The sequence below is a fragment of the Panulirus ornatus genome, chromosome 1, assembly GCF_036320965.1.
Source record: "Panulirus ornatus isolate Po-2019 chromosome 1, ASM3632096v1, whole genome shotgun sequence".
Classification (NCBI taxonomy): domain Eukaryota; kingdom Metazoa; phylum Arthropoda; class Malacostraca; order Decapoda; family Palinuridae; genus Panulirus; species Panulirus ornatus.
Window position 1 is genome coordinate 7,665,503 of NC_092224.1, and position 27,622 is coordinate 7,693,124.

The 27,622-nt window shown below is 41.7% G+C and overlaps 1 pseudogene; it reads right to left on the minus strand.

Annotated features, from left to right (window-relative positions):
• Positions 1-27,622, minus strand: part of LOC139754819 (uncharacterized) — a 539,145-nt pseudogene that overhangs the window by 100,912 nt on the left and 410,611 nt on the right.

Here is a 27,622-nt window from a genome sequence, read left to right on the forward strand (position 1 = left end):
TCGTCAAAGGTTTATACACGTGTGTCAGAAAGACTTTAAGAGAAGGTTTTCTGAAGACATACATGTGAATGATACCCTCTCTATGTCTATCCACAATATATACATAATCTTTTATGAATTTCTTACCAGCAAAGTTGGTCACTTGCGAATTATACTCTAACACAGTTGCAAATGCAGGTATAAAAAGATATGTTTCACATGTATAGAAATTTTCATATGCACCTCTCTCACTAATTATGTCATGACGTAGACAAATAAAATCACGCAATACGACAAAATCAAATAATGAAAGTAATTTCCGGGGTTATTAAGCTGTGGTCCGCGGACCAAATGCACGTGATCCACAGAGAAGTTAAAATACCTTCAAATAAACATCCAATACAACATCGTTCTTACATAAAATACAAGTTATATCTATATGTGTATGATTCTATCAAACAGCCTAACGTATATGTTTTGTATATTGCCACCAAACTGTCTCTGAACAGTTAAGACTCTATGAAAATTTACGTGAAATCGCTGTCCTTGTCCTTATCCTTCAGGCTGCCACATAAAACACTGATAAGTTATCAAGTTATGGAAACCATATACCCCTGAGCGCCTTGGTAGTCCGGTACGCTACCAATGCACTCCACCTCAGGCCCAGGTTCGAATCCTCAGGCACTCATAGGTATATTGCTTACATCTACTCCACGTGTTACAGCTATTAAGTTAAACTTTACTCACATTAAATGACCAATATAGTTTAAGTAAATGACCTTTCACCCAAGCGGAGGATGGTCCATAGACCAAACAAGTCCTAGTGGTCCAGAGACCAAACAGGTTCAAGTGGTCCATAAACCAAGCAGCTCCACGTGGTCCATAGATCAGGGAGCTCCAAGTAGTCCAGAGACCAAGCTGGACCAAGTGGTCCATAGACCAAGCAGGTCCAAGTGGTCCAGAGACCAAGCAGGTCCAAGTGGTCCATAGACCAAGCAGGTCCATGTGGTCCAGAGACCAAGCAGGTCCAAGTGGTCCATAAACCAAGCAGATTCAAGTGGTCCATGGACCAAGCAGATCCAAGTGGTCCACAGACCAAGCAGGTCCAAGTGGTCCATAGACCAAGCAGGTCCAAGCGGTCCAAATGCAAGCAGACGTTCACAATCTCCTGGTCTAATGCTGTGCAGAAAACTCTACAAAGTCAAACATATGAGCATCTAACACAAATAAGTAAATGTGAAAAAATAAAGAATGATTATGAGGCAGCATCACGGGTTATGGTGTCTTCCCTTCTCATTAATGAGTCGCTCACAGTCTTATCATCTACAGTTTCTCGTAGTCGAATATGATGAGCACTAAAAACTCAAAAAAAATTCAGTGTGTCATAAATCAATAAACCTGGAATGAGATGAAGAGTTTACTAACGAACTCAAATATTCACAAGGAAAAAGCGAGCAGATGCTGAAACTAGAGCTACGTTTGAGAGAGAAGATAAAACGCAATTAGAATAAGAATAACATCTGGTATACATAAGATATACTAACGATGGGTTGATATATGAATCACCAACACACACACACACACACATATATATATATATATATATATATATATATATATATATATATATATATATATATATATATATATATATATATATTTTATATTATTTTTTATTATACTTTGACGCTGTCTCCCGCGTTTGCGAGGTAGCGCAAGGAAACAGACGAAAGAAATGGCCCAACCCCCCCCCCCCCACCCATACACATGTATATACATACGTCCACACACGCAAATATACATACCTACACAGCTTTCCATGGTTTACCCCAGACGCTTCAGATGCCTTGATTCAATCCACTGACAGCACGTCAACCCCGGTATACCACATCGCTCCAATTCACTCTATTCCTTGCCCTCCTTTCACCCTCCTGCATGTTCAGGCCCCGATCACACAAAATCTTTTTCACTCCATCTTTCCACCTCCAATTTGGTCTCCCTCTTCTCCTCGTTCCCTCCACCTCCGACACATATATCCTCTTGGTCAATCTTTCCTCACTCATTCTCTCCATGTGCCCAAACCACTTCAAAACACCCTCTTCTGCTCTCTCAACCACGCTCTTTTTATTTCCACACATCTCTCTTACCCTTACGTTACTCACTCGATCAAACCACCTCACACCACACATTGTCCTCAAACATCTCATTTCCAGCACATCCATCCTCCTGCGCACAACTCTATCCATAGCCCACGCCTCGCAACCATACAACATTGTTGGAACCACTATTCCTTCAAACATACCCATTTTTGCTTTCGAGATAATGTTCTCGACTTCCACACATTCTTCAAGGCCCCCAGAATTTTCGCCCCCTCCCCCACCCTATGATCCACTTCCGCTTCCATGGTTCCATCCGCTGCCAGATCCACTCCCAGATATCTAAAACACTTCACTTCCTCCAGTTTTTCTCCATTCAAACTCACCTCCCAATTGACTTGACCCTCAACCCTACTGTACCTAATAACCTTGCTCTTATTCACATTTACTCTTAACTTTCTTCTTCCACACACTTTACCAAACTCAGTCACCAGCTTCTGCAGTTTCTCACATGAATCAGCCACCAGCGCTGTATCATCAGTGAACAACAACTGACTCACTTCCCATGCTCTCTCATCCCCATCATCATCTCATCATCATTGCAGTGGAATTTATTAAAAAAGGGGGTGACTGTATTGTTGACTAGTTGGTAAGGTTATTTAATGTATGTATGACTCATGGTGAGGTGCCTGAGGATTGGCGGAATGCGTGCATAGTGCCATTGTACAAAGGCAAAGGGGATAAGAGGGAGTGCTCAAATTACAGAGGTATATATATATATATATGTATATAAAAGAAGAGTGAATGTTGGGGTGAAGAGGGTGGTGAGAGTAAATGAGCTTGGGAAGGAGACTTGTGTGAGGAAGTACTAGGAGAGACTGAGTACAGAATGGAAAACGGTGAGAACAATGGAAGTAAGGGGAGTGGAGGAGGAATGGGATGTATTTAGGGAATCAGTGATGGATTGCGCAAAAGATGCTTGTGGCATGAGAAGCGTGGGAGGTGGGTTGATTAGGAAGGGTAGTGAGTGGTGGGATGAAGAAGTAAGATTATCAGTGAAAGATAAGAGAGAGGCATTTGGACGATTTTTGCAGGGAAAAAATGCATTTGAGTGGGAGATGTATAAAAGAAAGAGACAGGAGGTCAAGAGAAAGGTGCAAGAGGTGAAAAAGAGGGCAAATGAGAGTTAGGGTGAGAGAGTATCATTAAATTTTAGGGAGAATAAAAAGATGTTTTGGAAGGAGGTAAATAAAGTGCGTAAGACAAGGGAGCAAATGGGAACTTCAGTGAAGGGCTAATGGGGAGGTGATAACAAGTAGTGGTGACGTGAGAAGGAGAAGGAGTGAATATTTTGAAGGTTTGTTGAATGTGTTTGATGATAGAGTGGCAGATATAGGGTGTTTTGGTCGAGGTGGTGTGCAAAGTGAGAGGGTTGGGAAAATGATTTGGCAAACAGAGAAGAGGTAGTAAAAGCTTTGCGGAAGATGAAAGCCGGCAAGGCAGCAGGTTTGGATGGCATTGCAGTGGAATTTATTAAAAAAGGGGTGACTGTATTGTTGACTGGTTGGTAAGGTTATTTAATGTATGTATGACTCATGGTGAGGTGCCTGAGGATTGGCGGAATGCGTGCATAGTGCCATTGTACAAAGGCAAAGGGGATAAGAGTGAGTGCTCAAATTACAGAGGTATAAGTCTGTTGAGTATTCCTGGTAAATTATATGGGAGGGTATTGATTGAGAGGGTGAAGGCATGTACAGAGCATCAGATTTGGGAAGAGCAGTGTGGTTTCAGAAGTGGTAGAGGATGTGTGGATCAGGTGTTTGCTTTGAAGAATGTATGTGAGAAATACTTAGAAAAGCAAATGGATTTGTATGTAGCATTTATGGATCTGGAGAAGGCATATGATAGAGTTGATAGAGATGTTCTGTGGAAGGTATTAAGAATATATGGTGTGGGTGGCAAGTTGTTGGAAGCAGTAAAAATTTTTTTATCGAGGATGTAAGGCATGTGTACGTGTAGGAAGAGAGAAAAGTGATTGGTTCTCAGTGAATGTAGGTTTGCGGCAGGGGTGTGTGATGTCTCCATGGTTGTTTAATTTGTTTATGGATGGGGTTGTTAGGGAGGTGAATGCAAGAGTTTTGGAAAGAGGGGCAAGTATGAAGTCTGTTGTGGATAAGAGAGCTTGGGAAGTGAGTCAGTTGTTGTTCGCTGATGATACAGAGCTGGTGGCTGATTCATGTGAGAAACTGCAGATGCTGGTGACTGAGTTTGGTAAAGTGTGTGAAAGAAGAAAGTTAAGAGTAAATGTAAGTAAGAGCAAGGTTATTAGGTACAGTAGGGTTGAGGGTCAATTCAATTGGGAGGTAAGTTTGAATGGAGAAAAACTGGAGGAAGTAAAGTGTTTTAGATATCTGGTAGTGGATGTGGCAGCGGATGGAACCATGGAAGCGGAAGTGAATCATAGGATGGGGGAGGGGACGAAAATCCTGGGAGACTTGAAGAATGTTTGGAAGTCGAGAACATCATCTCGGAAAGCAAAAATGGGTATGTTTGAAGGAATAGTGGTTCCAACAATGTTGTATGGTTGCGAGGCGTGGGCTATGGATAGAGTTGTGCGCAGGAGGGTGGATGTGCTGGAAATGAGATGTTTGAGGACAATGTGTGGTGTGAGGTGGTTTGATCGAGTAAGTAATGTAAGGGTAAGAGGGATGTGTGGAAATAAAAAGAGCGTGGTTGAGAGAGCAGAAGAGGGTGTTTTGAAATGGTTTGGGCACATGGAGAGAATGAGTGAGGAAAGATTGACCAAGAGGATATATGTGTCGGAGGTGGAGGGAACGAGGAGAAGTGGGAGACCAAATTGGAGGTGGAAAGATGGAGTGAAAAAGATTGTGAGTGATCGGGGCCTGAACATGCAGGAGGGTGAAAGGCGGGCAAGGAATAGAGTGAATTGGATCGATGTGGTATACCGGGGTTGACGTGCTGTCAGTGGATTGAATCAGGGCATGTGAAGCGTCTGGGGTAAACCATGGAAAGCTGTGTAGGTATGTATATTTGCGTGTGTGGATGTGTATGTATATACATGTGTATGGGGGTGGGTTGGGCCATTTCTTTCGTCTGTTTCCTTGCGCTACCTCGCAAACCCGGGAGACAGCGAAAAAAAAAAGAAAAAAAAAAATATATATATATATATATATATATATACATATATATATTATCCCTGGGGACAGGGGAGAAAGAATACTTCCCACATATTCCGTGTGTGTCGTAGAAGCGACTAAAAGGGGAGAGAGCAGGGGGCTGGAAATCCTCCCCTCTCGTTTTTAATTTTCCAAAAGAAGGAACAGAAAACTGGGCCCAATGAGGATATTTCCTCAAAGATTCAGTCCACTGTTCTAAATGCTACCTTGCTGACGAGGGAAATGGCGAATAGTATGAAAAAAAAATATATATGTAATGCATATGTGCGTGTGTGGGCGTTTATGTATATACGTGTGTATATGGGTGGATTGGGGCATTCTTTAGTTTGTTTCCTAGCGCTACTTCGCTAAAGCGGGAGACAGCGACAATCATAATGATAATGTGTGTGTGTGTATATATATATATATATATATATATATATATATATATATATATATATATATATATATATATATATATATTTTTTTTTTTTTCATACTATTCGCCATTTCCCGCGATAGCGAGGTAGCGTTAAGAACAGAGGACTGGGCCTTTGAGGGAATACCCTCACCTGGCCCCCTTCTCTGTTCCTTCTTTTGGAAAATTAAAAAAAAAAAAAAAAAAAAAAAAAAACGAGAGGGGAGGATTTCCAGCCCCCCGCTCCCTTCCCTTTTAGTCGCCTTCTACGACACGCAGGGAATACGTGGGAAGTATTCTTTCTCCCCTATCCCCAAGGATAATATATATATATATATATATATATATATATATATATATATATATATATATATATGCGACGATCATCACTTGAAAAAGGAAAGAAAAACGATAAATACCTTCGTTTAATACGTCCTCAGACAAAGACACTCTGTCTGAGGATGTATTAAACGAAAGTACTTACAGTTTAATTTCTTTTCAGTGGTGATTGTTGCATATATCTCTTAACGGTGAAGTGAAGGTTCTGCATATATAACAAAACTCGAAATTGGTACGAAGCACCCATCTATATAGACTCAGTGTAAACAAACAGTGACAGTAGCCTGGTTCCTTGTATTGTTCGCAACAGAGTTAATCACGAACACAAGTTCTACTTACAGTCTGGCAAGGTTGTTGAGGCCCCTGAAGACGTTCGCAGGAAGGAAAGTGAGCTCGTTGTTCTGCATGTGTCTGGAATGAGGCAACAGTCATGTTATCATTATGAACAGGCTGAGCTGATACCTATCTTTCTATCCATCTTTATATGTGGAAAGGGAGCTGTGGTTTCGGTGCATTACACATGACAGCTAAAGACTGAGTGTGAACTGAGTCTGTATTCCTGGCGCTGCCTTGCTGAAGCAGAGGGTAGCGATGATGCTGTTCCATACGGGGCGAGATGGCGCCAGGAATGGATGAAGGCAGGCATGAATATTTACATGTGTATATATGCATAAGTCTGTGTGTGTATGTATATTTGTATATATATTGACACATATCTATACGTATGTATTTGTGCGTGTATGGGCATATATATATATATATATATATATATATATATATATATATATATATATATATATATATATATATATATATATATATATTCATTTTTTTATTTTGCTTTGTCGCTGTCTCCCGCGTTTGCGAGGTAGCGCAAGGAAACAGACGAAAGAAATGGCCCAACCCATCCCATACACATGTATATACATACACGTCCACACACGCAAATATACATACCTATACATCTCAATGTACACATATATATATACACACACAGACATATACATATATACACATGTACATAATTCATACTGTCTGCCTTTATTTATTCCCATCGCCACCTCGTCACACATGGAATAACATCCCCTTCCCCCTTCATGTGTGCGTATGTATGTATATATATATATACATATATATAAATGTGAATAAGAGCAAGGTTATTAGGTACAGTAGGGTTGGGGGTCAAGTCAATTGGGAGGTGAGTTTGAATGGAGAAAAACTGGAGGAAGTGAAGTGTTTTAGATATCTGGGAGTGGATCTGGCAGCGGATGGAACCATGGAAGCGGAAGTGGATCATAGGGTGGGGGAGGGGGCGAAAATTCTGGGAGCCTTGAAGAATGTGTGGAAGTCAAGAACATTATCTCGGAAAGCAAAAATGGGTATGTTTGAAGGAATAGTGGTTCCAACAATGTTGTATGGTTGCGAGGCGTGGGCTATGGATAGAGTTGTGCGTAGGAGGATGGATGTGCTGGACATGAGATGTTTGAGGACAATATGTGGTGTGAGGTGTTTTGATCGAGTAAGTAACGTAAGGGTAAGAGAGATGTGTGGAAATAAAAAGAGCGTGATTGAGAGAGCAGAAGAGGGTGTTTTGAAATGGTTCGGGCACATGGAGAGAATGAGTGAGGAAAGATTGACCAAGAGAATATATGTGTCGGAGGTGGAGGGAACGAGGAGAAGAGGGAGACCAAATTGGAGGTGGAAAGATGGAGTGAAAAAGATTTTGTGTGATCGGGGCCTGAACATGCAGGAGGGTGAAAGGAGGGCAAGGAATAGAGTGATTTGGAGCGATGTGGTATACCGGGGTTGACGTGCTGGCAGGGATTGAATCAAGGCATGTGAAGCGTCTGGGGTAAACCATGGAAAGCTGTGTAGGTATGTATATTTGCGTGTGTGGACGTATGTATATACATGTGTATGGGGGTGGGTTGGGCCATTTCTTTCGTCTGTTTCCTTGCGCTACCTCGCAAACGCGGGAGACAGCGAAAAAAAAAAAAAAAAAAAAAATATATATATATATATATATATATATATATATATATATATATATATATATATATATATACATATATATATATATATATATATATATATATATATATATATATATATATATATATATATATATATATACGTATACATATACATATCAATATATATGCAAATATACATACACACAGACATATGCATATATACACATGTAAATATTCGTGCTTACCTTCATCCATTCCTGGCGCCATCCCGCCCCGTATGGAACAGCATCATCGCTACCCTATGCTTCAGCGAAGCAGCGCCAGGAATACAGACGAAAAGGCCAGTTTCGTTAACACTCAGTCTCTTGCTGTCATGTGTAATGCACTGAAACCACAGCTCCCTTTCCACATCCAGGCCCCACAAAACTTTCCATGGTTTACCCCAGACGTTTCACATACCCTGGTTCAATCCATTGACAGGCCCCGATCGCTCAAAATCTTTTTCACTCCATCCTTCCACCTCCAATTTGTTCTCCCGCTTCTCCTTGTTCCCACATAAACCCTCTTTGTTAATCTTTCCTCACTCATTCTCTCCATATATCCAAACCATTTCAATACACCCTCTTTTGCTCTCTCAACCACACTCTTTATTTTATTCCCACATCGCTCTTTCCCTTTCATTACTTTCAAGATCAAATCCTCTCACACCACATATTGTCCTCAAACATTTCACTTCCAATACATCCACTCTCCTCCGTACAACCCTACCTATAGCCCATGCTTCGCAACCATATAACATTGTTGGAACCACTATTCCTTCAAACATATCTATTTTTGCTCTCCGAGATAACGTTCTTACCTTCCACACATTCTTTATCGCTCGCAGAGCCTTTTGCCCCCCCCCGTGTTCCATTTGCTGATAAGTCCACTCCCAGTTATCTGAAACACTTCACTTCCTCTACTTAACTTGTTCCTCAACCCTAATGAACCTATTAATCTTGCTTTTATTCACATTTATTCTCAACTTTCTTCTTTCACACACTTCTCCAAACTCAGTCACCAAGCTCTGCAGTTTCTCGCTAGAATCAGCCACTAGATCTGTATCATCGGCGAACACACACATATACACACACACACACACACACACACACACACACATATATATATATATATATATATATATATATATATATATATATATATATATATATATATATATATATATATATGAGAGTTGGGGTGAGAGAGTATCGTTAAATTTTAGGGAGAATAAAAAGATGTTTTGGAAGGAGGTAAATAAAGTGCGTAAGACAAGGGAACAAATGGGAACTTCAGTGAAGGGGTCTAATAGGGAGGTGATAACAAGTAGTTGTGATGTGAGAAGGAGATGGAGTGAGTATTTTGAAGGTTTGTTGAATGTGTTTGATGATAGAGTGGCAAATATAGAGTGTTTTGGTCGAGGTGGTGTGCAAAGTGAGAGGGTTAGGGAAAATCATTTGGTAAACAGAGAAGAGGTAGTAAAAGCTTTGCGGAAGATGAAAGCCGGCAAGGCAGCGGGTTTGGATGGTATTGCAGTGGAATTTATTAAAAAAGGGGTAAATGTATTGTTGACTGGTTAGTAAAGTTATTCAATGTATGTATGACTCATGGTGAGGTGCCTGAGGAATGCGTGCATAGTGCCATTGTACTAAGGCAAAGGGGATAAGAGTGAGTGCTCATATTACAGAGGTATAAGTTTGTTGAGTATTCCTGGAAAATGATATGGGAGGGTATTGACTGAGAGGGTGAAGGCATGTACAGAGCATCAGATTGGGGAAGAGCAGTGTGGTTTTAGAAGTGGTAGAGGATGTGTGGATCAGGTGTTTGCTTTGAAGAACGTATGTGAGAAATACTTAGAAAAGCAAATGTATCTGTAGGTAGCATTTATGGATCTGGAGAAGGAATATGATAGAGTTGATAGACATGCTGTGTGGAAGGTATTAAGAATATATGGTGTGGGAGGCAAGTTGTTAGTAGCAGTGAAAAATTTTCATCGAGGATGTAAGTCATGTGTACGTGTAGGAAGAGAGGAAAGTGATTGGTTCTCAGTGAATGTAGGTTTGCGGCAGGGGTGTGTGAAGAAAAACTGGCAGCGGATGGAATCATGGAAGCGGAAGTGAATCATAGGGTGGGGGAGGGGGCGACAATTCTGGGAGCGTTGAAGAATGTGTCGAAGTCGAGAACATTATCTCGGAAAGCAAAAATGGTATGTTTGAAGGAATAGTGGTTCCAACAATGTTGTATGGTTGCGAGGCGTGGGCTATGGATAGAGTTGTGCGAAGGAGGGTGGATGTGCTGGAAATGAGATGTTTGAGGACAATATGTGGTGTGAGGTGGTTTGATCGAGTAAGTAATGTAAGGGTAAGAGAGATGTGTGGTAATAAAAAGAGTGTGGTTGAGAGAGTAGAAGAGGGTGTTTTGAAATGGTTTGGTCACATGGAGAGAATGAGTGAGGAGAGATTGACGAAGAGGATATATGTGTCAGAGGTGGAGGGAACGAGGAGAAGTGGGAGACCACATTGGAGGTGGAAAGATGGAGTGAAAAAGATTTAGAGTGATCGGGGCCTGAACATGCAGGAGGGTGAAAGGCGTTCAAGGAATAGAGTGAATTGGAACGATGTGGTATACCGGGGTCGACGTGCATGTGAAGCGTCTGGGGTAAACCATGGAAAGTTGTGTGGGGCCTGGATGTGGAAAGGGAGCTGTGGTTTCGGTGCATTATTACATGACAGCTAGAGACTGAGGGTGAACGAATGTGGCCTTTCTTGTCTTTTCCTAGCGCTACCTCGCACACACGATGGGGGAGGGTGTTGTTATTTCATGTTTGGCGAGGTGGCGATGGGAATGAATAAAGGCAGACAGTATGAATTATGTACATGTGCATACATGGATATGTCTGTGTGTGTATATATATATGTATACGTTGAGATGTATAGGTATGTATATTTGCGTGTGTGGACGTGTATGCATATACATGTGTATGTGGGTGGGTTGGGCCATTCTCTCGTCTGTTTCCTTGCGCTACCTCGCTAACGCGGGAGACAGCGACAAAGCAAAATAAATAAAATATATATATATATATATATATATATATATATATATATATATATGCCTTTGGGGCCTGACTAGGGGTAGGGAGCTGTGGTTTCGGTGCAGTGCGCATAAATATCAGAGAATGGATGTGGGCAGTTGCAGCATTTCTTTGTCCGTTCGTAGCGTTACCTCACTAACTCGGAAAACGACGATCAAGCATGAAAAAAGAGAGGAAAGCACATATATCAATACTGAGAGAGAGAGAGAGAGAGAGAGAGAGAGAGAGAGAGAGAGAGAGAGAGAGAGAGAGAGAGAGAGAGAGATTCCTCTTGCTAGATCTGGAGCCCAGGTAATGTAGCCAATAGACATCCTCTGTGAGCCACCGGACTCCAGGTACAGTGTTATACTGCTCTACATTACCGTCTAAGCTAATCTTACTTTCAGACTCCCTCTCTACCTCTATGGTCTTCACTCATATCTTTTTCTTTAGAATTAATACATTTTTGAAATTCTTTCTCTTTTATCCTTGTCTTTCCCTCAACAAACGAGACACAAAGAGCCAAACCCCGACGCATTTTTCTTCGCTCTAAAAAAGAAGCCACGGTAAGTCCTATTTCTTACTAAACAAATGTCAGGTCTGAATATCAAACGAATATAATGGCGCGTGCGTCTTTCAGGATACCGTCCCGTAAGATGCCAGAGGATTAAGATCCAGCACTCAAAGCTGTACTGAAGGAGGCGTAGTATTCTTAGGACGTAACCCTCTAATATTGATGGCGGTATTAAGATTCAAGCGTTGTCATTAAGATACGTAATTGAAAAAAGTTCTAGAGAATATCATGATTAAATTAATACACTTTTTTTTAAATGAATTTCGTATTTCAGATGAGGGGAGGTAAGAGTAATGAATTAAGGAGAGATGTAAGATGGAAGAAGGCACAGGTTAAGGGAGAGGAGGGAGAGAGAAGAGGTTTTGAAGGGGTAGGGGAATAAGGAGGGAGAGAGATGGAAGGAAAGGATGAGAATATGAGAGAATGGGAAAGATGTAAGTATTTGTAAGGGAGGTGGAAGGGCAAAAGACTGAGGATAGTGAGAGGACACTATGAGAGTAGGAACAGGAGGAGGAGAGAAAGAGTAAGCCTTGGGCAGGGGACAGAGAACGGGAAAGTTATAAAGTTGAGGTGTCAAACGATGGGCATACGCCTCTTGGAGGAGGACCAGGCCCAGAATGGCTTCCTTCTGCAGGAGTAAACTGAAAAAACACCCTTGAAACTCACGCTGCCAGGAGTAGAACCAGGCTGGGACGGGAACTGTGGAAGGTATCTATAACAGTAAAGAAGTCGAGAGGTAAAATCAGTAACCACTTGAGACACAACTTACAGGAGGGTCAGCCTTGGGTATCCAGCGAAGGAGTCCGAGGTGAGCGTGATGCTGTTGTTCCCCAGTAACCTGGAACACAATATCTTGTTGTAAGTGAGACATGTCCATGTATGTTGCAACAGATATGTTTGTTGAAGTACACACATTTGTTTATGCATGTTGTAGCACAGAAATGTCTACATACGCTGCAGTATAGACATGTTCATGTATGTTGTAGTACAGACATGCTCATGTATGCTGTAGTTCAGTCATGTTCATGTATGTTGCAGTACAGACTGTTCATGTATATTGCGGTACATTCATGTTTATGTATGTTGTAGTAAATACATGTTCATGTATGTTGCAGGTCAGACTTGTTGTAATAGAGACAAGTCCGCGTATAAGTTCATGTACATAAACAAGTACTTACATGTGGAAATTTTGTGAGAACATATAATCGCACAAGAAGCAAGACTCCACAAAATTGCACGAGTGAAATCCTTTCAAGATCTTTTTTTTTTTATCCACTAGAGTTATCAAGGAAGTCACTTCTGTGTTCAATCTTTTCCCTTGTATCCCCTGTCAGTGAGTAACATATCTACTTTGATTAAGTAACTTGTCTGAGTAGCAAAAGATCATGCATTATTCTGAGTTCATACATAATCTTTCGCTACTCAGACAAGTTAGAGTGAAAAAATTCTATTCCCTAATATTTCATAAATCAATTAGCTCTTGAAAATTGAAATAATTAACCTTAACATTCAATAGCTAATTACTTGAGAAATTACTAGTGATGAAGAGAGAAGATGGAGTGTAGGTTTGTTTGGTTCTCAGTGAATGTAGGTTTGCGGCAGGGGTGTGTGATGTCTCCATGGCTGTTTAATTTGTTTATGGATGGGGTTGTTAGGGAGGTGAATGCAAGAGTTTTGGAAAGAGGGGCAAGTATGAAGTCTGTTGGGGATGAGAGAGCTTGGGAAGTGAGTCAGTTGTTGTTCGCTGATGATACAGCGCTGGTGGCTGATCCATGCGAGAAACTGCAGAAGCTGGTGACTGAGTTTGGTAAAGTGTGTGAAAGAAGAAAGTTAAGAGTAAATGTGAATAAGAGCAAGGTTATTAGGTACAGTAGGGTTGAGGGTCAAGTCAATTGGGAGGTAAGTTTGAATGGAGAAAAACTGGAGGAAGTAAAGTGTTTTAGATATCTGGGAGTGGATCTGGCAGCGGATGGAACCATGGAAGCGGAAGTGGATCATAGGGTGGGGGAGGGGGCGAAAATTCTGGGAGCCTTGAAGAATGTGTGGAAGTCGAGAACATTATCTCGGAAAGCAAAAATGGGTATGTTTGAAGGAATAGTGGTTCCAACAATGTTGTATGGTTCCGAGGCGTGGGCTATGGATAGAGTTGTGCGCAGGAGGATGGATGTGCTGGAAATGAGATGTTTGAGGACAATGTGTGGTGTGAGGTGGTTTGATCGAGTAAGTAACGTAAGGGTAAGAGAGATGTGTATAAATAAAAAGAGCGTGGTTGAGGGAGCAGAAGAGGGTGTTTTGAAATGGTTTGGGCACATGGAGAGAATGAGTGAGGAAAGATTGACCAAGAGGATATATGTGTCGGAGGTGGAGGGAACGAGGAGAAGAGGGAGACCAAATTGGATGTGGAAAGATGGAGTGAAAAAGATTTTGTGTGATCGGGGCCTGAACATGCGGGAGGGTGAAAGGAGGGCAAGGAATAGAGTGAATTGGATCGATGTGGTATACCGGGGTTGACGTGCTGTCAGTGGATTGAATCAGGGCATGTGAAGCGTCTGGGGTAAACCATGGAAAGCTGTGTAGGTATGTATATTTGCGTGTGTGGACGTATGTATATACATGTGTATGGGGGTGGTTTGAGCCATTTCTTTCGTCTGTTTCCTTGCGCTACCTCGCAAACGCGGGAGACAGCGACAAAGAAAAAAAAAAAAAAAAAAAATATATATATATATATATATATATATATATATATATATATATATATATATATATATATATATATATATATTTTCCTTTTTTCATACTTGATCGCCGATTTCCGCGTTAGTGAGGTAGTGCCAAGAACAGACGAAGAAAGGTCACATCCGCTCACAACAGCCCAAGCCTTCGCGGAGCTTGAGCACTCCCTGCCTGGTATTGAAATACAAGGAGGGTGGAATATATAGATATGAAATTCGTAACCTTTCAACTTCGTTTGTATATTCTCTGATATTTCTATGAATATCATCAACGGCAAACCTACAGAAGCTCAAGGTTGAAAGGCCTGAAATACAAACTTAGTATAAGTTACAAGCATTTCGTAAAAGGCAAATGATTCTTCCTGTCTGATTGTATTACCCGAAGTTTCTCCACATTAACTGACAATGTGTATTATGATATAGAAAACAGAGTAACGATATGTAATTATCATTAATGATAAGCAACATCTAAGCAAACTGACCAGATATTGTCAAAGCGAGGATCATCAATACATCTGAATCACATCTAGACAAATATCTTAATGATATCAGTTAAAAGTTAACACTATTGAAATATTATTATCTAATTTGCATGTACTCTAACTTTTTTCTTTGCAGATTTTGGGCTGAAATATTTCCTCTTGAGAGTAACTGTGACTGAAAATAGATCAAATGGTTTTTCACTCAACCTTTCTTACAGAATGTCCATGTCAGTATATTCTATATTACATGGTCTTCCTTCATAGTTATTCTCCTGCTGAGATGATGTGCCAGAGGAAGGAGCTGGTGGGGAAGAACCTTCTGCTTTACTAACCTCCCTCCATCTACATGAATCAGGAATCTAACTTACGATTACTGATCTCCACACGCATCATAAACCATCAGATCTTTCGTCATCAGTTTCTCTAGTATATTTCCCATATACTTTCGAAACATGCTGAAAATACACAGGTCCCTTACCTTTGAAATCTCTTCTTCAAACGTCGTCTTCGTTTTTTCCAGTACCAATTTGAGATTTTATCTTATTCTCATTTTTGTGGCAAATGCTTATAATTTGACGGTTATTGCTTTGTTCCTACAACTTTCTTCTGCTGCGTTTAGGTGCATCACTGCCATCTAAGGCAGACCTCACGGGATAATGTAAGGATTGCGTTCAGGAGGACAATGTAATTACAAGTGAAGGATCATTTTCAGCAGATCAGTAACCTCATAAGATAACGGAGGGATCATATTCGGCCGATCAATGCCCTTAAAATTTAATATTCAACAGATCAATGACCTTACAAGGTAAAGGATGGGTCATGTTCAATAGATCAATGTACTTACAGGATAGAGGGAGAACGAAGATCTCTTAAATCACTTGCAGTTTTTAGTATTTTTCTTTTTGATTTACATATTAATCCATTCAATTTTTGTAGTAACATTCAAAATGTTTCATGTCTCTCAGGAGCTTTATCTATAACACCTGATGATAAAGTCTGACATGGGAAGCTCAAGGTGTTACTCTGCCCTCCCTACAAGGGCAACACAACACTATGTTTAGGTGACCGAGACCAAAGTTCGCTAAAAGAGTCGAAGATATCGGCTACAGACCATGAGGTAGCACCTCACACAACAACAGCTTCTTAGAATGACATGAGCCATCTTGACTGATTCACAGCTGTTAACTAAGCATCACTACCAGGCGGCTGGTGCACCAAAGAAGGCGAGTATCGAATAACCGAAGCCTCAACACTTCTTGGACAGCGTCGAGTCCAGCGTTATTCAAAAGGCGTTTAGGACTCTTAAATATTTACAACTCTCTCTCTCTACTGGTGTCTCATTCAGTTCTTCTCAGAAAATAATCTTTCGTGTCTCCCTAAAGCAACAGCTGCTGGTTATCGTCAGTGATATGATGGCAATTAATTCGTCTGGAAACGAGGGCGCATCTGGAAAATGTAAACCTGAGGGACTTTTGACTTCTGGTAGTAGTTTCCCTCGGTAACAAAGTTATGTGAAATGCTAATTCTGGCTTTGTGATTAAAGTATTTTGTATTTCTTCAGCCTCGTGGGTAAAACGAATAGAATATTCACATTCCCAAAGCCACCCCCCCCAAATGTGTTCTCAATAGCCGTGAGATGAATAGAACCAGAACGAGGAGGAAGTGCATAAATAGACACCACCTGGGACTTGCTGCTGCGAGGGAGCTCTGCGAGGGAGCTCTCCAAACAGAAAAATCTGTTTGGAGATGTTTAGTCTACCCTGAAAGGGAAAGTTCATGCTTTGTCTCAAAACTTTATTCTTCAGTAATGCTCGTTTCTGTTTTCTCTTCGGAAATCCAATAAGCCTGCAGGTGAACTTCTGTTATCCACGAGTGAATTGGAAAATACAGCACGTTTTAGTTTTGCTAACAGGAAAGCAGATCTTTCTCATTCGAAAAGGAGATGGACAAGATGGTGTGTGAAAGGAATCCACAACGGTCGTCTGGAGCCGACTTAAAGAAAAAATGGACAAAGATATAAACACACATCCAACCCATCCCACACACAAGGACGGTTATACTCATACTAAGACACAAATAAACAGTGAGGACGCACCTAACCCAGGTGTTCACTCACAATTCGGAGCTGGTCGGTAAATGGGTATCTGGCTTGGGCCGTGTGTGTGTGTGTGTGTGTGTGTGTGTGTGTGTGTGTGTGTGTGTGTGTGTGCATACGTACACGGAGTGAAGACAGTACATTTATACTAAGTTGAGAGACGGAGCAAAACGAGTGCAAAATTCTCTACACATAGCACACAAATAGTAATCACAAATAGCAATCATATACAGTGTACGAGAGTTACACAGATACACAAACAACACAGACGCAAGGTCCAAGCGAGGTGGTCTGGCCTTAACACTGCTTAAAAAAGGAATGCGGTCCCCTTAAAAGCAGTAGATGAAAAGAATAGCAAAGCAAAGGTTCCCTCCCCACCATCTACTCCCTCCGGCAACACGCCGGACGAAAAACAGGTAGAAAAAATATACCTTGCAGGATTTTTTCTTTTTTTTAGGAAAGTCATAAAGTAGAATGAACATGAAGATGTCATGCATTCCACCACCAGCGACACGCATCCTTTCACTTTTTGTTATAAAGACAATAGTAAGAATAAACTTGGGCTCCAGCCTCTCGACTTACCCTGCCTATATCATTCCTGATGTTGAAGGATGACACAGTAACTCTTACTCACTCTCTCAAAGCAGGTGACATGGGTTAACTGATGTTGGTATGTTACCGCTGGAGAAAATTGGACACAGCAAATATAATGCCCAAGCAAGAATATTCCTCTTCAGTTTGGTCTACACATGTACATAAGTCCTAAAATCTATTTGATAAGGTGCAGAGGAGGGCGACAAAGATGGTACCGGGGTTAAGACGACTTAGCAATAGCAAGTGGCTAAAGGCAATTATCAATTTTGTTCATCACGGAAGAGAGAAGAGTTAGGGGAGACCGAATCATATCCCGCACACTAGTTCGATTAAGTCAAAAGTAATCATTTCAAAAGATGCAAATATATAAGAAACGGAGGCCATAACATAACGCAAAGCAAAAACCTTTTTAGAAAGACGTAAAGAAATATCTTAATATATGAGTAGCAGAAAATTATGTATAAAAGAAGACAATGCCCAAAATTCGGGTCCCCTTGAGCGTAGAATTCTAGCCCTGTACTGACACACACACACACACACACACACACACACACACACACACACACACACACACACACACCAGCGTGGAAAAGTGATCAGTTAAAGCTTTACCTTGCTTGTGTAGGTATGTAAGAATATAAACAGAGGCGCGACAAGACTTGAAGAGAAGACAGAATCTTGGAAGCTACACATAATATCTGTGGTAACATAAGCTGGGAAATGGAGTTCGGTAGCCAGGAACAAAGACACAGTAGTGAAAGGTTCTGTGACGTTTACAGTGAAGGAGTAGGGTCATGGGTTAATCTAGCTTCAAACACAGAGGGAAGATTAAGGCATGGAAATGGTCCATAAATAGATGTCAAAAAGCAAAGAATCATCGGAATGTGCCATGACGAACATAGAGGCGGTATTCAAGCCATATACAGTTCAAGAGAGCAAAACAACGACTAAAGCAGGCGAAAATCCAAAACTTTTCCCTATATTCATCGAGAGTCATTTGTCAGTTGAAGAGCATCTAAGCAGGATTAGGGATTCGCAGGATAGAGTTGAATAGGTTAATGTAAAGATATGTGAGAAAATGAAACAGTAGGTCAAACGTGGCTGCTGAAGAAACTATAACACACGTACCAGTGATGGAGTGGAGAAGGTCTTAAAAAGCACAGACATCTAGAAGACATTAACAAAATATCAAAAGACCCGCACAAGCCTCATGGCTCTGATGAAATTTTACCATATATGCCAAAGACGTGTGCAGATATACTCGATAAACTACCTAAAATACCGCTAAAAATGTCGCTGAAGAATGACAAAGTGCCAAAGGAAGGGAAAAGAGCAGAAAAACATAATTTTCTAAGAGAAGAATAACCGATGAAGAGGCATTGAACTACAGACTCGTCTCCTGGACGGTTGCGCTCTGTAAGCTACTGGAAAAGATAAATCAGAAAGCTAAGGGATGACTTCCTAAAAATAAAATGATTACGAGATAACGTACTTTTAGGGAAAAGAGGTCACAGCTCATGATCCATTTGAATTTCTCTATAACTGTGACCTATGTTTCCAACGAAGTAAACCGTTTGGTGGATTGTCGGTATCTGGACTACATTGCACTGCGCCGTAAGTTTCCGTTGTAGCCGCTCTTTCTGTTGACGGCCTTCTCGCTTTCCGATACGAGACCTCTAACATCTGGTATAGGTACCGCCCCTCACAAACTGGTCAAGTATCTCGCCGAACCTCACTCTCAAATCTACATTCTACTAGAAAACAACATCATTACAGAAGGAGAGAGCTATAGGAGGGATATAATAGCAACCAGACTGGTTGACTGGGCAGGTAGGCGAAAGAACTGAGCGGTCAGAGAGCAACCCGCCACACTGACCGGGAACCAGATCCAGAGCATCAAATATAACCCCGTGTGAGGCACTACTGTACCATATTATCCTGAGGAAGACAAATGTCGAAATCTTGAGTATCAACTCTTGATTAGGAGCTCGTGTCTCATTTCTAACTCACTACCTGACTGTCAGAATCAACAACATTCACACATCACTTTGGTTTTTCCTCCCGAAAACTGGCAGCTTGCTTGTCCCCATTATTAACTACACTCTCTCATATTCTTCACATGATTAGTGTGTGGCCGTTGGAACTCTTTCTCATTTCACGTCCTTCCTTACACCTACTACCTGCCCCATTTTAAAAAGTAAGTTTGCCACCTCTACCAAACCTCGTGTCATTTTTGCTTTTTGCTTTTCTATCGTCAGCCCTTTTTATGCTTTGTTTAGGATGACTTATTTACATAGTATATATATATATATATCCATCCGCTGCTTAATCCATTCCCAGATGTCTAAAACACTTCACTTCCTCCAGTTTTTCTCCATTCAAACTTACCTCCCAATTAACTTGTCCCTCAACACTAATGAACCTAATAACCTTGCTATTGTACAAATTTACTGTAAGCTTTCTTCTTTCACACACTTTACCAAACTTATTCACCAACTTCTGCAGTTTCTGGGAGTGGATTTAGCAGCGGATGGTACCTTGGAAGTGGAAGTGAGTCACAGGGTGGGGGATGGGGCGAAGGTTCTGGGAGCGTTGAAGAATGTGTGGAAGGCGAGAACGCAATCTCGGAGAGCAAAAATGGGGATGTTTGGAGGAATAGTAGTTCCAACAGTGGTATATGGTTGCGAGGCATGGGCTATAGATAGGGTTGCGCGGAGGAGGGTGTATGTGTTGGAAATGAGATGTTTGAGGACAAGGTGTGGTGTGAGGTGGTTTGATCGAGCAAGTAATGAAAGGGTAAGTGAGATGTATGGTAATAAAAAGAGTGTGGTTGACAGAGCAGAAGAGGTTATACTGAAATGGTTTGGTCACATGGAGAGAATGAGTGAGGAAAGATTGACAAAGAGGATATATGTGTTAGAGATAGAGGGAACGAGGAGAGGCGGGAGACCAAACTGAAGGTGGAAGGATGGAGTGAAAAAGATTTTGAGTGATCGGGGCCTGAACATGCAGGAGGGTGAAAGGCGTGCAAGGAATAGAGTGAATTGGAACGATGTGGTATACCGGGGTCGACGCGGTCAATGGATTGAACCAGGGCATGTGAAGCGTCTGGGGTAAACCATGGAAAGTTCTGTGGGGCCTGGATGTGGAAAGGGAGCTGTGGTTTCGGTGCATTATTACATGACAGCTAGAGACTGAGTGTAAACGAATGTGGCCTTTATTGTATTTTCCTAGCACTACCTCGCACACATGAGAGGGGAGGGGTTTGTTATTTCATGTGTGGTGGGGTGGCGATGGGAATTAATAAGGGCAGACAGTATGAATTATGTACATGTGTATATATGTATATGTCTGTGTGTGTATATATATGTATACGTTGAGATGTATAGGTATGTATATTTGCGTGTGTGGACGTGTATGTATATAGATGTGTATGTGGGTGGGTTGGGCCATTCTTTCGTCTGTTTCCTTGCGCTACCTCGCTAACGCGGGAGACAGCGACAAAGCAAAATATATAAATAAATAAATAATCAAATATATATATATATATATATATATATATATATATATATATATATATATATGTATATATATATATATATATTTTTTTTTTTTTTTTCTTTTTTTTTACTTTGTCGCTGTCTCCCGCGTTTGCGAGGTAGCACAAGGAAACAGACGAAAGAAATGGCCCAACCCCCCCCCCCCATACACATGTATATACATACGTCCACACACGCAAATATACATACCTACACAGCTTTCCATGGTTTACCCCAGACGCTTCACATGCCCTGCTTCAATCCACTGACAGCACGTCAACCCCGGTATACCACATCGCTCCAATTCACTCTATTCCTTGCCCTCCTTTCACCCTCCTGCATGTTCAGGCCCCGATCACACAAAATCTTTTTCACTCCATCTTTCCACCTCCAATTTGGTCTCCCTCTTCTCCTTGTTCCCTCCACCTCCGACACATATATCCTCTTGGCCAATCTTTCCTCACTCATCCTCTCCATGTGCCCAAACCACTTCAAAACACCCTCTTCTGCTCTCTCAACCACGCTCTTTTTATTTCCACACATCTCTCTTACCCTTACGTTACTCACTCGATCAAACCACCTCACACCACACATTGTCTCAAACATCTCATTTCCAGCACATCCATCCTCCTGCGCACAACTCTATCCATAGCCCACGCCTCGCAACCATACAACATTGTTGGAACCACTATTCCTTCAAACATACCCATTTTTGCTTTCCGAGATAATGTTCTCGACTTCCACACATTCTTCAAGGCCCCCAGAATTTTCGCCCCCTCCCCCACCCTATGATCCACTTCCGCTTCCATGGTTCCATCCGCTGCCAGATCCACTCCCAGATATCTAAAACACTTCACTTCCTCCAGTTTTTCTCCATTCAAACTCACCTCCCAATTGACTTGACCCTCAACCCTACTGTACCTAATGGCTAGGACGCCATTTGGTAAACATGTTTACCAAATGGCGTCCTAGCTTCGTCTCTTCGATGTATATCAACTGACTGTTATATTTCTCTCTTATGTCTCCCCTGATGATGTGATTATTACACGAAAGTGCACCTGGGAACTTTTCGTGCTTCATTTTCCCCGTGGACTCATAGGAATATATATATATATATATATATATATATATATATATATATATATATATATATATATATATATATATATATATATATATATGTATATATATATTTTTTTTTTTTTTTTTTTTTCTTCTTTTTGTCCTTTGAGACATACGAGGTTGAAAGCTATGGTACATTCTCCTTTATTTTCTTACGTACAGTTTCTATTTGCCCAAAGGATCGCGACGTTTCGGAACTAGCTTTTCCATCTTCAGGCTGGATCTGATGGTTCTGTCGTGGGTGGCTACTTATATATGATTCTGGTGGATCGGGGGGGAGACAGGTGGGTGGAGCTGATCGCTCCCTATTTGCCTGGTTGGTAAGGCTTATGTGGCGTTTTCAGAGTGGAAGGATGTGAAAATCTTTGACTCGTTTTTATTGTCGGTTGTTTTGTGATGATGAAATTGCGTCTAGGAACAAGAGAAGGCGAGAGTCTTGTTCTCTGTCGATGATCTTGGTGTTCTCCTTCAGGTCTTGTCGTGTCAGGCGGGAGTTATGTGGAGTGGCGCAGTGGTTCTTGATGGCTCCATTCTGTAGGTGACAGGTGAGGCGCCTCGATAGTCGAGTCCGTGTCATTCCAATGTATGAGTGAGGTTCACTCTCCTCACGGTGGCACTTGTACTATTAAATGACATATTCCTCCTGAAGGGGCGTCTTGGTCACGGCGGGGAACTCCTGAAGAAACTTCAAGACTACCGAAAGATTGTACGGCAAATAGGAACTGTACTAATGAACAATGGAAAATGTGCCACAGCTTTCAACCTCCTATGCCTCCAGGATTATCCTGCCTGGCTACACAAACATATATATATATATATATATATATTACTATGAGTCCACGGGGAATATCTTGATCACGCGCAAAATTGTGATCCTTTCCAATATATATACACACACACACACACACACACACACACACACACACACATGGAAGCGGAAGTGGATCATAGGGTGGGGGAGGGGGCGAAAATTCTGGGAGCCTTGAAGAATGTGTGGAAGTCGAGAACATTATCTCGAAAAGCAAAAATGGGTATGTTTGAAGGAATAGTGGTTCCAACAATGTTGTATGGTTGCGAGGCGTGGACTATGGATAGAGTTGTGCGCAGGAGGATGGATGTGCTGGAAATGAGATGTTTGAGGACAATGTGTGGTGTGAGGTGGTTTGATCGAGTAAGTAACGTAAGGGTAAGAGAGATGTGTATAAATAAAAAGAGCGTGGTTGAGAGAGCAGAAGAGGGTGTTTTGAAATGGTTTGGTCACATGGAGAGAATGAGTGAGGAAAGATTGACCAAGAGGATATATGTGTCGGAGGTGGAGGGAACGAGGAGAAGAGGGAGACCAAATTGGAGGTGGAAAGATGGAGTGAAAAAGATTTTGTGTGAACGGGGCCTGAACATGCAGGAGGGTGAAAGGAGGGCAAAGAATAGAGTGAATTGGAGCGATGTGGTATACCGGGGTTGACGTGCTGTCAGTGGATTGAATCAAGGCATGTGTATGGGGGTGGGTTGGGCCATTTCTTTCGTCTGTTTCCTTGCGCTACCTCGCAAACGCGGGAGACAGCGACAAAGCAAAAAAAAAAAAAAAAAAAAAATATATATATATTATTTTGCTTTGTCGCTGTCTCCCGCGTTAGCGAGGTAGCGCAAGGAAACAGACGAAAGAATGGCCCAACCCACCCACATACACATGTATATACATACACGTCCACACACGCAAATAGACATACCTATAAATCTCAACATATACATATATATACACACACAGACATATACATATATACACATGTACATAATACATACTGTCTGCCTTTATTCATTCCCATCGCCACCCCGTCACACATTAAATAACACCCCCCTCCCCCCTCATGTACGCGAGGTAGCGCTAGGAAAAGACAACAAAACGCCACATTCGTTTACACTCAGTCTCTAACTGTCATGTAATAATGCACCGAAACCACAGCTCCCTTTCCACATCCAGGCCCCAAAAAACTTTCCATGGTTTACCCCAGACGCTTCACATGCCCTAGTTCAATCCATTGACACCACGTCGACCCCGGCATACCACATCGTTCCAATTCACTCTTCCTTGCACGCCTTTCACCCTCCTGCATGTTCAGGCCCCGATCACTCAGAATCTTTTTCACTCCATCTTTCCACCTCCAATTTGGTCTCCCACTTCTCCTCGTTCCCTCCACCTCTGACACATATATCCTCTTGGTCAATCTTTCCTCACTCAGTCTCTCCATGTGACCAAACCATTTCAAAACACCCTCTTCTGCTATCTCAACCACACTCGTTTTATTACCACACATCTCTCTTACCCTATTATTACTTACTCGATCAAACCACCTCACACCACATATTGTCCTCAAACATCTCATTTCCAACACATCCACCCTCCTCCGCATTACTCTATCCATAGCCCACGCCTCGCACCATATAACATTGTTGGAACCACTATTCCTTCAAATATACCCCTTTTTGCTTTCCGAGATAATGTTCTCGATTTCCACACATTCCTAAACGCTCCCAGAACTTTCGCCCCCTCCCCCACCTTATGATTCACTTCCGCTTCCATGGTTCCATCCGCTGCCAAATCCACTCCCAGATATCTAAAACCTTCACTTCCTCCAATTTTTCTCCATTCAAGCTTACCTCCCATTTGAGTTGTCCCTCAACCCTACTGTACCTAATGACCTTGCTCTTATTCACATTTACTCTTAACTTTCTTCTTTCACACACTTTATCAAACTTTTCAGTTTCTCACCCGAATCAGCCAACAGGGCTGTATCATCAGCTAACAACAACTGACTCACTTCCCAAGCTCTCTCATCCACAACAGACTGCATACTTGCCCATCTTTCCAAAATTCTTGCATTCACCTCCCTAACAACCCCATCCATAGACAAATTAAACAACCATGGAGACATCACACACCCCTGCCTCAAACCAACATTCACTGAGAATCAATAACTTTCTTCTCTTCCTATGCGAATAGTTACCCATCTCTCTCCATCAACTTTCAGTTTTACCCATATCAATCTAGAGTTTACTTTCTTACACTCTATCACATACTCCCACCACTCCTGTTTCAGGAGTAGTGCTACTCCTTCCCTTACTCTTGTCCTCTCACTAACCCCTGACTTTACTCCCAAGACATTCCCAAACCACTCTTCCCCTTTACCCTTGAGCTTCGTTTCACTTAGAGCCAAAACATTTAGGCTCCTTTCCTCCAACATACTACCTATCTCTCCTTTTTTTTCATCTTGGTTACATCCACACACACATTTAGACTCCCCAATCTGAGCCTTCGAGGAGGATGAGCACTCCCTGCGTGACTCCTTTTTCTGTTTCCCCTTTTAGAAAGTTACAATGCTTACAGAGGTATATGTTTGTTTAGTATACCTGGGAAATTACATGGGAGGGTATTGATTGAGAGGGTGAAAGGATGTACAAAGCATCAGATTGGGGAAGAGCAGTGTGGTTTCAGAAGTGGTAGAGGATGTGTGGATCAGGTGTTTGCTTTGAAGAATGTATGTGAGAAATACTTAGAAAAACAAATGGATTTGTATGTAGCATTTATGGATCTGGAGAAGGCATATGATAGAGTTGATAGAGATGCTCTGTGGAAGGTATTAAGAATATATGGTGTGGGAGGCAAGTTATTAGAAGCAGTGAAAAGTTTTTATCGAGGATGTAATGCATGTGTACGTGTAGGAAGAGAGAAAAGTGATTGGTTCTCAGTGAATGTAGGTGTGCGGCAGGGGTGCGTGATGTCTGTATGGTTGTTTAATTTGTTTATGGATGGGGTTGTTATGGAGGTGAATGCAAGAGTCTTGGAAAGAGGGGCAAGTATGCAGTCCGTTATGAATGAGAGAGCTTGGGAAGTGAGTCAGTTGTTGTTCGCTGATGATACATCGCTAGTGGCTGATTCATGTGAGAAACTGCAGAAGCTGGTGAATGAGTTTGGTAAAGTGTGTGAAAGAAGAAAGTTAAGAGTAAATGTGAATAAGAGCAAGGTTATTAGGTACAGTAGGGTTGAGGGTCAAGTCAATTGGGAGGTAAGTTTGAATGGAGAATAACTGGAGGAAGTAAAGTGTTTTAGATATCTGGGAGTGGATTTGGCAGCGGATGGAACCATGGAAGCAGAAGTGACTCATAGGGTAGGGGAGGGGGCGAAAATTTTGGGAGCCTTGAAGAATGTTTGGAAGTCGAGAACGTTATCTCGGAAAGCAAAAATGGGTATGTTTGAAGGAATAGTGGTTCCAACAATGTTGTATGGTTGCGAGGCGTGGGCTATGGATAGAGTTGTGCGCAGGAGGGCGGATGTGCTGGAAATGAGATGCTTGAGGACAATATGTGGTGTGAGGTGGTTTGATCGAGTAAAGTAATGTAAGGGTAAGAGAGATGTGTGGAAATAAAAGGAGTGTGGTTGAGAGAGCAGAAGAGGGTGTTTTGAAATGGTTTGGTCACATGGAGAGAATGAGTGAGGAAAGATTGACCAAGAGGATATATGTGTCGGAGGTGGAGGGAACGAAGAAGTGGGAGACCAAATTGAAGGTGGAAAGTTGGAGTGAAAAAGATTTTGAGTGATCGGGGCCTGAACATGCAGGAGGGTGAAATGCGAGCAAGGAATAGAGTGAATTGGAACGATGTGGTATACCAGGGTCGACGTGGTGTCAATGGATTGAATCAGGGCATGTGAAGCGTCTGGGGTAAACCATGGAAAGTTGTGTGGGGCCTGGATGTGAAAAGGGAGCTGTGGTTTCGGTGCATTATTACATGACAGCTAGAGGCTGAGGGTGAACGAATGGGGCCTTTGTTGTCTTTCCTAGCGCTACCTCGCACACATTTGGGGGGAGGGGGTTGTTATTCCATGTGTGGCGAGGTGGCGATGGGAATAAATAAAGGCAGACAGTATGAATTATGTACATGTGTATATGCCTGTGTGTGTATATATATGTGTACATTGAGATGTAAAGGTATGTATATTTGCGTGTGTGGACGTGTATGTATATACATGTGTATGTGGGTGGGTTGGGCCATTCTTTCGTCTGTTTCCTTGCGCTACCTTGCTAACGCGGGAGACAGCGACAAAGCAAAATAAAATAAATAAACACACACACACAAAAAAAAATATACATCTATATATATATATATATATATATATATATATATATATATATATATATATATATATATATATATATTAGAGGCATAGGTATTAGAGTGCGTCCAGAGCTCTCCGCGCCAGCATGTCACTGAACACGGGGGAGCTCGGACAATAAGAAAACTGGATCTCATTTTCAGGTACAACAGCCTGGAAATAGAAAACGTCCTCAACGATACCCCACCTGGGAAAAGTGATCCCACAATACTCGAGTCTGAGTACTC